Genomic DNA, 6131 nt, shown 5'->3' with positions numbered 1-6131 from the left:
ACTAACTAAATAGAATAGAGTAGACTGACTGACAAACTGGCCTGACCATAAGTAAAGTAATAAGTAAAGTAATGGAATGGAATGGATATGGAATGGAATGGAATGGTGTTGTTATGGGCAGCAGTAGCAGTGCTGGGCCAGTGGCCTGGCCTTTGACATACGAGCATTTGGTATTTTAGCAGACAGTGAAACTCGTGGCATGTATATACTATATCTCGGCGAAAGTGGTTAAAGGTAAATTAACCTTCTTTGAGGTATATCATTCCCTCATTTATTTCATACATATATTTAATATTTTGTAAATGGTGTATCCGTTGATATAAATAAAAACATAATACACCCGTGCAGAAGTACATGGTGTTCAAAAACGTGGACATAATTTACGCAGTAATTCCTTGGGTTTTAATAAAGAGAAAATCAAGAATAATGTTTTTTTCCAAAATCACTTCGTTAACCTGATATTTGCCATTTTGTATTTTTTTACATAGACATTTTTATCTTTGATTTTTTTCAATTGGTCTTTATGAAACTTGGTAGGTATGTTAAGGTTATATTAAGCCATGTTAGAAAAATATTCATCTCGATTCAACTTAAAATTTCAAAATGGGCCATTTTAAATTTTCTAACTTAAATTACTCAGAAATGGCTGATTTTATGAAAAAAAATTCAAGAATACATTTATATAGCATTTTTATTTCCCTATCAAACTATACCAAGTTCAAAAAGATCGAATAATAAATAGCTGAAATATTAAGAATGTTAGCTGTAAAATGGGACAAACCTGACAAAGCTCTGCCTTATTCTACGCCATTTTACAAAAATATAAGTCGTAATATTTCAGCTATTTCTAATACGATGTTTTTGAACTCGGTATCGTTTGATAGCAGTGACGTAGCTAGAGGGGGTCCTGGGGGTCCGGACCCCCCTTCCGGTCTTAAATATAATATTTATTTTGTTAAATTAAATGTAAAATTATATAATCATACTGTATTGACGTTGGGGTTGATTATTTTCAATGCCAAGAGAGCTAAAAATCCGTTTTAGGGCCTATATAAAAATATAAAAAATCCCGAACCCCCCTTTTACCTAGGGGGTATTGAATCAGTCGACCCACCCTATTTTGAAATCCTAGCTACGCCACTGTTGATAGGAAAATACAAATTCTAAATAATACACCCGCTGCAGCAAACCTGTTGACTAACCAAATTTCTATTTTGCCGGATTGATTTTAAATTAATCTACTAAATTACTTACTTACTTTACTTTCCGTGTAAGGAAATCACCTTATATGAATCCTATCTAAAAAGTGAAAATGTTATTTGTAACAAATGTGAGAAACTACCTACCAGGTTTTCAGACTATACAAGTTTCAAGGTAAGCGTCTCTGATAATCTTTTGTGTAGGACTTATTGAAACCTGAATTTTGGCCCGAGGGAATTTTCGTAAAAGAGTTTGAAGAATGTCGTTCAGGCAGACAAAATAACGTTAAAAGTTACATTCCTTCTCGTACTTTTTAGGGGATCGTCAGAAAAAATGGGACTAAACATGATGCGGGAAAATCACTCCTCTGTAAATTTTTGTGCATCTAGACCTGTTAACCAAAACGGCCATAGAGGCCCAAATAATGTAGGTGTTGGCCTAGGACTTTTTAACTTTTGTATATTGTTGCTTAATGTACAGTGCCTTTTCCACTGCTCGTATTTTAGACCTTGAAAGGACACTTGCTCTTAATGATTATAAACTGCTTTGTCTCTCAGAACATTGGCAGTCCGATGAACTTATAAATTGTACAAACATAAGTGGCTTCTGCCTTATTTCAGCCTGCAGAACTTCTCTGAAACACGGTGGGGTTGTTCTTTTTAGGACACCTAATATAATGAACTCAATCACTGTTATTGATGTTAGTGAGTTTTGCGTTGACATGCATCATGAATATGTTTGCGTTCATTTGCATAGTTGCAGAATTATTTTCATTGGCATTTATAGGTCGCCTGACGGTGATCCGGATAGGTTTTTAGATAGCCTTGAAAGGTTTGTCCTCTCTTTAAGTAAGAGAAGATCTGCGAACAGTGTCGTCATAGGTGGCGACTTCAATGTGAACATCTTGGTAAGAAACAGACTTTCCGAAGATTTTGTAAACCTTTTAATAAGGTCCCTTGACCTTTATTGTTCTGTGTGGGAGCCTACTCGAGGCACTTCCTGCCTGGACAATGTAGCCACCGATTTATCTAATGACTGTTTTAAGGCAGAGGTCCTTAGCTAAGCCATTGCAGACCATGAAGCAATTAAGTTTAGCATAAGGGATAAGCAGGCAGATGGGAACGTCTCGAAGCATGGTACTATATCTAAGTTGTATAGGCCCTTTCCTGTAAGTAAAATACATAGCTTTTTGGGTGATCTTTTTAACATAGACTGGTATGTTCTACTTCAAGGTGGTAATGCTAACCAAAAATTTAACCAGTTTTTAAATATTTTTCTAATGTTGGTTAATGAGTGGCTTCCCAAAAAAACCCTCCGGCCCCGAAAGAATCTAAAAAACTCCATCCAGCCCTAAACAGACAATCCCACTTTACTAACCTTAAGAAAGTGGAAACTTTTAACCTATGATATGTACAAGGTATCCAAAACTCCTGAAGTTAAAGCAAGATATCTGCGAGTCAAAAATGAATACCAAGAAAGCCTTAAGCTTGCCAGATTTGAGAGTAATGTTAAATTCATTGAATCTGCACAAAATCCTTCTGCAGCTTGGACTATTATAAAGAGAGAAGTGGTCCCAACAAAGCCTTTACAGTCGACCAGCCTAACACCCAGTGAGTTCAACGATTTTTGTGAACTCGGTCCAACAGACCCGTGACGCTATTGGAATCCCCCCTACCTCTGGCCTAGAACTACTGGGAAAACATCATCCACCTACTAGTACCTTTCAAATTTCCCCAGTTTCATGTGATAAAGTCATATCTGTAGTGCAAGGGTTAAAGAATTCTTCTAGCAGAGACATATATGATATCTCTACTAGTTTTCTGAAACAGATCATTTTCTCTATAGTTAGCCCATTAACTTACTGTACCAATTGTTGTATTTTAGAAGGTATTTTCCCTGATGTTTTAAAAATTGCTAGGGTTGTGCCTATTCACAAGAAAGGCAATCCCAACCTGCCAGAGAATTTTAGACCAATTTCTATTCTGCCATCTTTCTCTAAGATCCTTGAATTTATTATTAAAGAACAGCTCTCTCTGTATTTTGGTTTCAGGCCTCACCGCAGCACTACTGATGCGGTTGACAAGTTAATAAAAGCAGCTTTTCAGTCTTTTGAGAAGGGGGCTTTGCTGGGGCCACTCTTTGTGACCTCAGCAAGGCCTTTGACATGGTGCTTCATGACACCCTCCTGGGAAAGTTAAATTTCTATTGGGTTAAGGGGAAACTTTTTTGAATTGTTTGAATCATACCTGACTGGGCGTGGGCAGCTGGTTTGTATAAATGGCAGACACAATCCAGTGTACAGCAATTGACCCATGGTGTACCTCAGGGCTCAATTCTTGGTCCCTTACTTTTCAATGTCATGCTTAATGATCTCGCTTTGTGTTTGGGGCAAGGTTATCTGATGTTTGGGGTCTGTTATGCAGATGATACTACACTCTTTGAAACTAGTAATGAACTGGGAGATCTTGAGGAAGCCATGAAACGATCTCTTGAGGTGGCATCGGCCTGGTTCCGAGCAAATCACTTGTTTCTAGATGAGACAAAGACTAAGTCAATAATCTTTATTCTAAGAAACTTAGAACATAGTGTGAAATCTGTCAAACTTCTAGGCTTACATCTTGACAATAAAGTAAACTGGAATGACCAGATTAGTCATATGTTTGTGCTAGACTTTCCAGAGCTCTGTGTGTGTCTACTCAGAAGATTGAGATATTTTGTACCAAAGGACTGGCTGAAAACTGCTTATATTGCTTTCTTTCAGAGTATTTTATTGTATGGCCTAAGGCTCTGGGTGCCGCCTCTGGGGTCAAGAGAGTTCTGCGCTATCAAAAGAAAGCAGTTAGAGTAGTAGCTGGTGCTGATTACTTGGATCATTGTAAACCCATATTTGTAGCTGAGAGCTTAATGACGGTTTGTAACCTCTATATTTTTCTTGATCAAAATCAAGAAGGAATGGAATTCTCTTGAGCTGAGAGGCGACATCCATCCCTATAATACACATACACGTAGGAAAAATGATCTCAATTTACCACATGTTAGATTAAGTAAAGTTCAGATGTCGATTGATATTCTTAGTTATAAGTTTTTTTTAAACTTCCTTTTGTAGCTCGGAACCTGCCGGACCCAAAATTCAGAAAAGGTGTTTAGGGGGCTCCTTTTGGCAAACCCTTTGTACAAAAATAAAGAATTTTTTTATCTGTAAGAAGAATATGTAAGTATTTTTTTTTTAGTTTTTTAACCGAGTGCTGTGTGCTGTTTTTTTTTCTCTGCATGGAGAGTTTCAGGAATGTAATTCTTTATATTGGTAAGAAACCCTGTACTATTTGTCTTATTTTAGTTTTTATTTTAGCTATAGTTGATTGACGTTTTCCAGCAATGTAACTGCATTTTATGGAAATAAAAATTCTTGATTTTTGATTCTTGATGTTATCTTATGGGACGTCTGTCACAAAACAACATCACTTGCGACGTTGCCAATTCTACCAAGGGTCCATTTCACAATAAACTACAAGCTACAAGTTACAACTTGTAACTTGTAATTTCCATTAGATTTGCATTGGGCGATCAGCTGATTTACTAATAATATTAGTTTGTACTTTATTATCAGTGTTGCCAACCAACCTCTTTGATTTTCCCCGCACGAAACGACGGAAATCCTCGATTTTCCTCGCAAGGATTCTAAAATTACTCGCAAAATCCTCGTTAGCATCAAAGATTAAAATAATTTGAAATTTCCCATATTTACATGATAATATACGTTTCCAAATTTTCTTTTTTTACTAGAGGTGCTATATAACCGAACATACATGCATTACCTATTGTACTTGAAAAATTATGGGTTTTGGTAAATAGTATGAGTGAGGTCTAGCCATAGACCAACCAACACAATGGAATTATAATCTATGATTTAACGCATGCATTATAATCAATGGTAAAAGTAGGTTTTCCATCCCTGAACCCTGATCCTTTGTAAAATCTGAATAATAGTACTTGTAGTTCATCTTGGTTAATTTGTGGGTGTGCTTATGACAACGTCGAAATTCTTTAACAAATCATAAACTATTTTTTATTTTTTTATTTTAGGGTATGATAATTCACTTAAGGTTGTATTAAATCACGGCCACCTAAATAAGAAAAAAAACCTGTGTTTATACGGTACCTGAAAAAATACATTATAAATCAAATAATACTTATAACCTTCATTAATAATAATATATTAGTTATTAGCTTTGAAAATTACATTATAAATCATTCAGATGGGGACGCCACCTAGGTACTTTTTTACACAAATTTGAGTGAAAGATGAGTGTAGAATGGTGTGAGATGATCTGGGTAACTTTGTTATTGATGACAAAGCTATTTCATCAGACAGGATAATTGATTTAAAGCCCAATCATCATGAATAGCTGAGTAATAAATCATAATTTGTTAGGTTTTAATAATTTCACTACGTAGGCCTAATTGAAAGAAAATTTGAACTGAAGGCAACCAACAAACGACAAGTTTCTGTACAGGTGAAAAAGCTAAAAAAGGTGGGGTAGTTAGTTGTTTAACACACATCGGTCCCAGTCATATCCTCATAACAATAGATCAATTCGAATTCACATTCGCTTCATGATTACAGGCTTATAGCACGCACTCAGCTGAGTTGACATGACAGCGACAGCTGGAGCTGAGCATAGAATTACTTCACTTCACCTCAGTCCAGTTTCCAGTTCGGCAGTTAGTTCTAAGTTCACCCTCATTTCATCGTCTTCTTCTTCTTCATCTACTTGTTCTTAGATCTTGATTGGTTGATTTATTGATTGATTGACTTTTTTCAGTTGCGGAAACTGTTCTTTCAATGCTTAGATTCAGAGGGATTTTCAATATATTTTTAAACAGACCCAGGCACTGAGAATACTCGATTATCAGAAAAATCCTAGTTGCTT

The sequence above is a fragment of the Macrosteles quadrilineatus genome, unplaced genomic scaffold (assembly GCF_028750875.1).
Source record: "Macrosteles quadrilineatus isolate MER2022 unplaced genomic scaffold, UCM_ALF_1.0 Scaffold_7__1_contigs__length_78375512, whole genome shotgun sequence".
Lineage (NCBI taxonomy): Eukaryota > Metazoa > Arthropoda > Insecta > Hemiptera > Cicadellidae > Macrosteles > Macrosteles quadrilineatus.
Note: the sequence above shows the minus strand (reverse complement) of the source record.